The sequence below is a fragment of the Microtus ochrogaster genome, chromosome 10 (genome assembly GCF_000317375.1).
Source record: "Microtus ochrogaster isolate Prairie Vole_2 chromosome 10, MicOch1.0, whole genome shotgun sequence".
Classification (NCBI taxonomy): Eukaryota; Metazoa; Chordata; class Mammalia; order Rodentia; family Cricetidae; genus Microtus; species Microtus ochrogaster.
In genome coordinates, this window is record NC_022016.1 from 54,225,995 (window position 1) to 54,237,181 (window position 11,187).

Here is an 11,187-nt window from a genome sequence, read left to right on the forward strand (position 1 = left end):
CAGGGCTACTCAGAGAAACCCCACCTCTCTCTCCATAATAATGAAGAGGATTATGACAAACTTGGATAAACATGGATCTTTTATAGGAATGACCTTGATCAGTAAAACCTCCGATCTAGGCGGAGATGGGGCCGAGTGACCAGTCTAAACAGCAGCCAGCTGTGGGGAGCGCCTTCCCAGCCAGGTTCATGCCTGACACTGTCAGGACACCACCCCACCATGTCCCCAGACTGCCATGCAGCAGAAGGGCTGCTCTACTTCTTAGGTGAGAAGGGGGGCAGCAATGCCCCCTGATCACAATTCTCATTCCCACCATTCACAGTCCCACCCACCCTGCAAAGGGGCCATCGCTGGCCCCAGAGTCCTGCTCAAGGGAGCAGATCTCCCAGCTTCATTCTGTCCACAGGGAGCTGAAGAACAAAAGTGACCAGGACACTTTCACACCCCTAGGACCGCAAGCCCCAGGTGAAGAGTCGGTGCCTGAGAACGAGCCAGAAGCTTGCAGCTGTGGCTGCTGTGGCGCACAGGCCCCCAGAGCCACCTCCCTCCGTCCTCACCATCACCATCACTAATAACGACATCCATCAGCTTGACCACGTTTCACGCCATTACTCTCGGCTCAGCTGGAAGCCGAGTTATTTCCCCCTCATTCACCCAACACCTTCCAGAAAGCAAAGAGCTTTCCAAAAGGGGGTGGGGAGGACGATTCCACCATTTTTTTTTTCTGATTACCTACTATGTGCCTGATACCTGGCTAAGAAAAGCCTTTCTATCGCTCTGTGAGGCGGAGACGAGAACCTGGGGCCCGTAGAGAATGCAGAGAATGCATCCGTCCAAGGTCACACAGAGTTGCCACAAGAACCACCACAGTAGGAAGTCCGTGCCAGTTCATAATGGGGACACAATACGCGATACCATTAACACCTCACGTGAGATGAAGAAACTCAAAGCTGGAACTGTATGACATTAAGACATTTTTCAAGGGGGCAGGCATTCAGGTTCTGCCAACCAACTAGCTTGGTGACCCTGGGCAAACCTCTTCACCCTGGCCACCTCAATTTCCTCATCTGAAAAAGGGGATCATAAAGCCATCCATCCCGAGTGTGGAATTAAGACAATGCGAAGGGCAGAGGCAGGAGGCCGGCTAGCGTTTATTGATCGTTTAACATGTGCCAGGCACTCTGCCAAGCACTTTACATATGTAAGCTCATTTGGTTAAATGGGGTAATGCATACAAAGTGCTTAGCACAGGCCTCCTGAAACGGGAGCGATAATGATGGCGATGAAGAAACCCATGATGAGTCCCTGGGGCAAATGTCCCTGGTTCATCCCCTCACCAGAACAGAGTGGCCGTGAGAGCTTGGGAAGGAGGTGAGAAGAGAGAGAAAATATGCAAATGAGCGAAAATCAGGGTGAGAAAGGAATTAATAACGTCAACATGTCACAGTAATTAGAACCTAGGAAACCGAAGGGCCAGAGAGGGTCTACGAACAGAGGAAACGACAAAACCTCCATACCAGCTCAGGTGTCCTCTCAGAGCCCAGGCAGGCAGAGCTGGGATCCCAGGAACCAACTTTCAGGTTCTCTGTACTTCACAGATGGGGGAAAAAAAACAAAACAAAACAAAGCAAAACAGGTGAAACAGATGCACAAATGTGCAGGACGTTGAGGGTGGAGCTGGGTAGAAGCCAGTCCTCCCACCCCTCAGCTCAGGGTCCCAGTACCTGCCACTTCCTGTAAAGGAAGGCACAAGACACCCCCCCCCCCATATGCTTTAGTCACAGCTCGGAGGAGGCAAACCCTATAACCCTAAGAATCAGGAACTTGGGGGCCAGGAGACAGCTCTGTCAATCCAGTGCTTGACACACAAGCATAAGGACCCGTTTAACCCCCTGCACCCACCTAAGAAAGTTGGGGGCAGCTGTGTGTGAGGCGGGGACAGGGGGGACCGTCGGTGTTTGCTGGCCTGCGAGATAAGCAGATCAGTGAAATCTAGGATCACTGTAAGGTAAAAATGGTGGAAGGGGCTGGGGGAAACACTGACATCAACAACTGGCCTTCATATTTCATATGCATGTGCACTCTTGTGCACCTACACCCTCGGGAACTGTTTATACATGAGAGACAACAAAGCTGAGCTTTGGAGAAGGGAGGTAGGGCATGGTGGCGCACGCCTGTAATCCCAGCACTTGGGAGGCAGAGGCAGACAAATCTCTGAGTTCAAAGTTAGTCTGGTCCAGGACAGCCAGGGCTACATAGAGAAACTCTGTCTCTAAATTAAAAACAACAGTAAACAACAAAAGAACAAAACCAGAAACAACAACAATAAGGAAATCAACAACAGGCGAGCACCATGGCTCAGAAAGTAAAGGTGCTTGCTGCCAAGCCTGCCAACCTGAGTGTGATCACTGGAGCCAGTGGTGGGAGGAGAGAACCAACTCTTGCAAGCGACACGCATGCCATGGCATCTGCGCACACATACACTAAATAAAGAAATTAAAACTGAAAAAAAAAAAGAGAGAGAGAGAAAGAGAGAGACAGAGACACTCATCCAAAACACACAGCCAGGAAATGACTATGTGACAGAGAGATCTGGAACTCAGAGGACTCTTTTCGAAGTCCAGAGCCTCGATTATCACCTTAACTTGTTCCCCTCAATGACAGTTCCGGTCTGCTTCCTCTAACGCTCCATCCCTTGTGTTCCACCCCTATGCCCCAAACAAAACAGCTCCCCCCAGAGAAGGGTTTGGAACTGGCTTGCTTTGTTACAATGCCTCAACTCTGGAAGAAGAAAACGATCCTTTCTTTCCTTAGGCTTTCAGCTGAAAAATAACTAACTGCCTCTTTAATACCTCGGTCCTTTGGATGAGAAAGCTGAGCCTCCTTCTCCCCTCAGGCTGGCACATTCACCATCCTGTGAGCACATTCTGGAAGCTGCCAGGCTGCAGGGGCTCTAGGGGGTTAGTGAGTGACAGCTGGAGGGACCCTCTCTGCAATCAGCTCAGACAGAGCAACAGAGCCAGGAGACCAATTTTCAAGTCCCCCCAACTCCCCCAGAGCTGTCTAAATTGTCTCACATAGCCCCCACAAGCTGCCCAAGCCAACCAGGCAGGGCGTGAGAGAAGTGGAATCCCACCCAGGTCCCATCTAAGGCATCTCAGTGTTGGTGAAAGAATGGGCATCACTTTGGTTGGGAAACCTTGGGGGCTGGGAGACCCCTTGTACCACTTCTGCTTCCCTAGATGGGTGAGCACCTCTCTAGGTACCCCAGTGTGCCAAGGCCAGAGCTACTTATGATATAGCTAAGGCAAAAGAGGAGGCTGGTCCCGTGCCTGGATCCATCTAAGCAAATTAGATCATTGCATCACAATGAAGGTTAATACATGCGTTAACTCAGGGAAAGGCACTCACAAGAGTAGCTGGCCCCAGTGAGTTAACAACAGTTCTGGAGAGTAAGCATTGACAAGCTGCTTACCTATGGGAGGGCATCAGGCAGAGAGAGAGGAAAACTTGCCCTGCTTTCCACTCTCTGAGCACTTACTTATTCACTTCTTAATATATGCACATCATTTCTTAAGTTTAAAAAATGTAGTTTAAAGTTGGGTGGTGGTGGCAAACACTTTTAATCCCAGCACTTGGGAGGCCGAGGCAGGCGGATCCCTGAGTTCAAGGCCAGTCTGGTCTACCTCGTAAGTAACAGGACAGCTAGAGCTATATAGAGTGAGACCCTGTCTTGAAATAAGCAAAACAGACAGAAAAATGCAGTTTAAAATTTAAGCTAGCCATCCTGTAATCCATCAGAGGGGGCTGAGAGTTCAAGACCAGCCTGGACTGCAGATTTAGAACATGTCTCAAACAAACAAACACAACAAGCAAACAAAACCAGAAAGGGATCCTTAGGGCTGGAGGGTGGCTCAGCAGTTAAGAGGGCACTGTTCTGGCAGAGGACCTGAGTTTGGGTCCCAGCATTCCCCACCTGTATGTCCAGCTCCAGGGCACCATGGCCCTCTTCAGGACGCCTTGAGTACCTATGCACTGATGCACATGTGCACGTGCGCATGCACAACACACACACACACATGCATGCATGCACAACACACACATGCATGCATGCACAACACACACACACATATGCATGCATGCACACAATTAATTTTAACAAGCCTCCAAAAATTTTTTAAAGAAAAGGAATCCTCTGAAAAGTCTGAAGACAGCCGGGCGATGGTGGCGCATGCCTTTAATCCCAGCACTCGGGAGGCAGAGGCAGGCGGATCTCTGTGAGTTCGAGACCAGCCTGGTCTACAGAGCTAGTTCCAGGACAGGCTCCAAAGCCACAGAGAAACCCTGTCTCAAAAAACCAAAAAAAAAAAGTCTGAAGACTTCTTGGCATTTTGTGTTTCTCAACATGGATACAGGAGCTGGGCAGTGGTGGTGCACGCCTTTAACCCAGCACTTGGGAGGCAGAGGCAGGAGGATCTCTGTGAGTTCCAGCCCAGCCTGGTCTACAGAGTGAGTTCCAGGACAGCCAGGGTGGTTACACAGAGAAACCCAGTTTCGAAAAACAAGACAAAACAAAACAAAAAAGATACAGAAGAATGTTTATATTGTGAGCCCAGATTTGCCAAATAACCGTTTCTTCATTTAGTTTACAAATATTAATGAGGTGTCAAAGTCCATCCAGCTGCTGGGGATTTAACAAGAACAAAATGAGCTATTTCTGCCCTTTTGAAGTTTTCAGCCTATCTGGTGGCCATTAACCCCCTCTGCCGTCCTTGAGAATGGACGTCTGACAGACCGGGTGGCCTTGTGAGGGGCAGACACTGGGCCACCAATCTTGGGGTAGAGGAGGTTCTAACAGAGCCCAAGAGGACAATGCTGTGGATGGCAGGCTTAGGGCTGCTTTCTCAAGAGGAAAATGAGAGGACAAGGGTCACCTACACACCCCTCTCAAAGCCCCTCCATCACCCTCTGCACCTGGGGCGGGCAGGAGGCACATGCAGGTCAGAAAGCAGCCCCAGATGCAGGGACCCACAGGAGTGAGGCAGAGGCATACCTGACTCCTCCTTAGACCCGAGTGCTGTCTGCAGTTCCTACCTGCCACTGCCAAAAGGAGGAGTAAAGCCCATAGGTGTTGGAGCCCAGGTCCAAGGGAGGCAGGAGACCCTTGCCTCTCTTCTGTCACCTTCCCAGTTCACAGGCCAGGACCTCAGCTACTCTTAGCCTCCAGATTCACTCTGCTGCCCCCCTCCTCCCCAGTCAAACACTTCATTTCCCCAAAATGGGACCAGCACAGAGTCCCCAGATGATCTGATTCTTCCCAGGACACTTAAGTGTCCCCATCCAATGGGACCAGGGCACTCTTTACCTGACCCCACCCCGTTGCTGATGGAACAGATGGCTCCTGGGACGTTGGGGGACTCGGTGGCCAGATCAAAGCCACAGAGTGGGTCCCATGCCTGCCAAATCAGGTTGGCTCAAGATACATCAATTCCTGGTGACCCTCCTCACGGAGGCAGCTCTCTATCTCTGGCCATCCAGTCAGGAGGGCTCCGGGACGCAAAAAAGAAGCACAAAGGACGGCTGAGGCTCTTAAGAGTCCCAGGTCCCACCATACAAACAGGAAACAAAAATGGCCAGAAATCTAAAAACATTCCAGAGACACACACAGGAGCAGAAAGAGACTTTGTGAGAGATACTCACAGGGGCGGAGCCCAGGGAACTGGGGTACCCACGGAACCAGCCATTTGAAGGGGAACATGCGGTCAGAGACCTCGCCGAGTGCACAGACCAGCCTCGGACACACCCCCCAAACCCAAGGGAGCCACAGTCCTGGGGCGCAGCCCCAGCGGGAGTCCACGCGCACAGTACGAGCCGAGGCGTGCAGCCCAGGCGCGCTGGACCGTGCGCGCGAGCGCGGGGCTGAGGCGAAGAGCGCACACAAAGGGACAAGCCGGCCCGCGCGGGGCAGGCTCCGCCCGGCCACCCCGCACCCCGGGTGGTGTCCACGCGCGGCTGCGGCCCCACCCCGCCCCGCTCACCAGCTGCAGGCAGCAGAAGGCGACCAGCGTGCAGCGCCCGCTGCACTTGCCCATGGCTCCTCCTCGCGCCGCGCGGGGCCGCGTCGTCCCGATGGCGCCCCGGGGCGGCGGGGCCGGCGACTAGGGCCGGATCCCCAGAGCCGCGGCCGGCCGCCCGCGCCCCGAGTGCATGGTGCGCGGGGTCCGCTCGGGCTCCGCGGCGTCTCCTTTGTCTGCGGCCGGCCGTCGGTACACCTCCCGCCTGCGGCGCCGGCCAGCGCGCAGCGGCCCCCGCAGGCACCGAGCGCGGAGCGGTGCAGCACTGCCCAGCTGGGGCAGCCGCCCGGGCGCTCGGCGGCTGCCGCTTCCCTGCCCACCACGTGGCTCGGGCGCCACCCGGGAGGGAGACAAGGGAGGGGCGGAAGAGCGAGGGGGCGGGGGAGGGGAGGGGCGTGGAGCGAAGTGAAAGAGTGCGGGTCCTGCGAGCTGGCAGCTCTGGGTAGCCTCGACGCTGCTGTTCGCTGGTTGTGTCACCTTGGGCAGATCACATTACCTCTCTGGACCCAACCCCCCCGGGGCGGGGGCTCACGAGCAAAGTAGGAAAAAAGTCCCTCGCAGGCAGTCATGTGAACCTAGCGTTAGCCCTTAGCCTGGTTTGCTGAGTGAGCCGGAGCCACCCTGCCAGAAGAGCACTGGGGTTCCAACTTTGTCCTCTGTTTCCATCTGCGTTCTAAACCCAGTTTGCCAGCCCTCCTGGTTTCCTGGATACATTTTCTTCATTCCCACTTTCTTCTTCTGGTGTATCCGGGGTTTCTGGAAGCCAGAGATTCTTGAAGCACTCTTCAGTTCCCATGAGTCCTCATAGCTCAGGGACCAGATAGGTTCCCAGGGTAGCTTTTAGGAGATCCTCCTGCCTCAGCCTCCCAAATCCTGGGATTACATTAATAAGCCACTATGTCCAACTAAACGTTTTAAAACACGCAAGACAAGCGTGCATGAAGCCTTGGATTTCAGCCCTTGCTTAGTCAACAAACACCAGAACAAAAGGCCTTGCAGGTTATTCCCTGAGGCAACCATCCCCCAAACTCAGAATGGCTCCCCCTCCCACACACACTCTCAAAAGAAGCAGCTAGGACAGCAGTGGGGATTTTCTCAGTCATTGTTAGGGAATAACAGCTGTGTCCAGCCGTTTCCAAGACTAGCTAGGCTTTCTGGAGTCTGTGCAATCCCTAAAATGATACGCAGAGCATGACTTTATGTGGGGACTGGCTCCCAGCTTTTATCAGTCTCCAAAGAGACGTTTTCCCACAAAAGAGACAATCCTCAGGTGTGCTGGTACCCCACAGGATCCCCTGCAGCCCTTTCAGCCAATGTCCGGTCCCTCCTCCAAGCTGACAGTGTGCTCAGACCGTCATATGGATGGTTAGTCAACTCTCACGGAACCCAAGCAGTCTCTCTCCACACAGTGACAGTGTCTCTCTCCACACAGTGACAGGGTTCTGCTCTGCTCTGAGCAGTCCTGCCAGGCTGGGACAGTTGAATGTCCATACGCCACAGGCCCGAGGCCTGACCACCTCTCTCAAAGTCTGTCATTTATTCTCCATCCTGCACTACTGAATCCTGGCCACTATTCTCTCTGGCCCCTCCCTGCTTCTAGGGTTGCTTTTTTTTCTTTACTTATGTTGCACATCTGTGTTTGGGTGCATGCATGTTAGAGCGCCTTCATGGCTCTCAAAGGAGGACAATGTATGGGAATGAGATTCCCCCATATGGGTCCCAGATTTCAAATTCAGGTCTTTGTACGCAGTGGCAAATGTCCTTTCCCAAAGCCATCTCTCAGGCTCAGGATGGTTCTACTCTGGGGTCCCCATTTGTAGTGCAGCGGACTCCGGTTCTTCTTCAGCATTTCAGCTGAGGCTTCACTCCTTGACCCTTGGTCACCCTCGGTGTCCCTTGGTCACCCTCGGTGTCCCTTCTCTGGTGCATCCCAACCTTCGCTACCTCCATGATAGCTCGTTCAAGAACATCCTTTGCCTTTGTTTCCTGAAGGAGACTTGGAGCCCTATGAGGACACTGAAGGAAGTCAGGCCAGGAACTCCAACAGGAGGGGAACCTGGAGGCAGGAGCTGATGCAGAGGCCTTGGAGGGGTGCTGCTTACTAGATTGTTCCTCATGGCTTGCTCTCAACCTGCTTTCTTACGGAACCCAGGGCAACCAACCCAGGGAAGGTCCTACCCACAATGGGCTGGGCTCTCCCCCTCAATCACTAGTTAAGAAAATGATCTACAGGTTTGCCAACAACCTGATCTTAGGGAGGCATTTTCTCATTGGGGTCCCCTCCTCTCAGATGACATTAACATAAAGTTGACATAAAATTAGCCAGCACCTGGGTCCCTTTCCAACCCTGGGTCTCCATAGGTCCCTTTTCTTTCTGAAGCCTGAGGTTCTCAGAAGGAGGCAACCCAACTGGACAAGCAGAGCAAGAGGTTCAGAACTAGGGCGGACATGGGGTGGGGGTGGGGCCTGCAGTTGGTATTATGAGGGATGACTAACAGAGGCCTAGGGGAAACTGTGGAAAAGATGGAGCAGGACTCACAATGAAAAGGACAGTCATGACTCAGAGCCCAGCCACATTTCCTGAGTGTGAAGGCGGGATCCTGGTCAGGCCTGGAGGGAGGACAGGCAGATACGCTGGGAAGGGGCACTGGGAAGTTCCCCGGCTCTAAATCAAGGCCAGGCAGGGGCTGTGGGTCTTGGCCTCTGATGATGAGAAACTGAAAGCCCTAGGAACATTCTTTCATGATCTGGCTGAATGTTAAGCCCGATAACTCCCTCATGTTGGAGGGCAGAATCTGCTCACTAATTATAGCTTCTGGGACATTTTCTGTCACTAACCAATTCTTTAAACCAGCTGGATGTCTGACGATTCCATTCAGTTATGGCTTGAACCACGTGGGACTATCGCAGACCCCACTGGTGAAGGGCTCAGTCTCACAAGCTAGCACCCCTGCGAGAGACCAGTCCCAAACCTCTGGCTATCCTTTGTCCTGCTGGTGGACAAGCTGTCCACGGGGGCTCCCATGTCCCCCTCCTCACATGCCACAATTTGCTAGAGTTGACTTGCAGAATCCTGGCAGGTACTAGACTTACATGTGCTGGTCTATTATAAAGGATTCCAATGAATGGCCAGATAAAAAGAGGTACCTAGGGTGTGATCTGATGGGGTCCTTGGTGCGGGCTTTTCTGTCTCTATAGGGTTGGTCTGCTCAGTCCGTGTTCATCACTTAGAAGAGCCAAAAGGAGCTCTTTGCTCAAGGCTTTGCAGATACCCCATCTCCAGGACTCCTTGACTCCCGACATCAAGGGAGAACAGTGGGTGGGGCTAAAGGTTCCAACCTGCTGATCATTTGACCTTTCTGATGACTGTCCCTCTTCTGAAACTACCCAGGGGCCGCCCTAGCACCTAGGACAGCTCTGGGAGGACAGAAAGATGCTTAGTGACTATCAAAAGATGCCTCTGGATACAGCCTCCCAGTACATCCCTTGTGGGAGTTTGAATGTCATTGGCCCCCATAATCTCATAGGGAGTGGCAGTATGAGGAGGTGTGGCTTTGTTGGAACAGGTGTGGTCTTGATGGAGGAAGTGTGTCACTGTGGGGGTGGGCTTTGAGGTCTCATATCTGCTCAAGCCACACCCAGTATCTCAGTTCACTTCTGGTTGTCTTCTAGTCAACCAGATGTAGAATTTTCAGCTTCTCCAGTATCATGTCTGCCTGCATGCTGCTATGTCCCGCCTTGATGATAACAGACTAAACCTCTGAAACTATAAGCCACCCAATTCAATGTTTTCCTTGTAAGCGCTGCCATGGTCATGGTGTCTCTTCACAGCAATAAAACCCTAAGACACCCCTCTAGGGCTGGAGAGATGGCTTAGAGGTTAAGAGCACTGGTTGCTTTTCTAGAGGTTCTGAGTTCAATTCCCAGCAACCACATGGTGGTTCACAACCATCTGTAATGAGATCTGGTGCCCTCTTCTTGGGTGCAGGTACTCATGCAGGCAGAACACTGTATACATAATAAATAAATGTTAAAAAAAAAGAGAGAGGAAGTGCATTGTAAGCAACTTCCAAAATTCTAGAAATGATAGAGATATCTCGCTGCCTGGACAATCACCCAAAGTTCTTTTGTACCATTGGTGCATCCATCTTTAGCCTACAGGGCCATAGTATTCAGCAGACTTTTCCACAAAGCAATGGTGCCAAATGTAGTAAAGAGGCCATTTGTTGGTTCCTGGTAGCTAAGCCCAGAAATAATTACATAGAAACCATATTATTTAAATCACTGCTTGGCCCATTAGCTCTAGCTTCTTATTGGGTAACTTTTACGTATTAATTTAACCCATTTCTATTAATCTGTGTATTGCCACATGGCTGTGGCTTACCGGCTAAAATTTCAGCATCTGTCTTTTGCGGGGCTATAGGGCTTCTCCCTGACTCTGCCTCCTTTCTCCCAGCATTCAGTTTAGTTTTTTCCACCTACCTAAATTCTGCTGTGCACAGGCCTAAGACAGTTCTTTATTAACCAATGGTATTCACAGCATACAGAGGGGAAACCAACATCACCCTAATCCTAGTTCTCCAATGGAGGAGCCAAGATGATCACAAATTCAGAGCTGATCTGGATTACACAGATTCAGCCTTACGGGGCACCCTAAATGGGGTCCAGGGCTGTAGCTCAGTTGATAAGTGTTTGCTTTAGCATATACAAAGTGCTGGGTTCAGTCCCTAGCATCACATAAACCAGGGTTCAGCAATGCATGCTTCTAATCCCAGCTCTCTGGAGATGGAGGCAGGAGGATCAGACATTCAAAGCATCCTCTGTTATACAGCTAATGAGAGACCAGCCTGGGGTACATGTGACCTTGTCTCAAAGGGTGTGGGGAGGCTGGTGAGTTAGATGAGTAGAAAAAGGTACCCATCTTTAAGCCTGACAACCTGAGATTGAACCTTGGTACCCATATGTTGGGAGTGGAGATCTGACTCCTGCAAGTTGTCTTCGTGTAAGCACACACACATGCACACATAAAGAATAAATACACAGCCGGGCGATGGTGGCGCACGCCTTTAATCCCAGCACTCGGGAGGCAGAGGCAGGCAGATCTCTGTGAGTT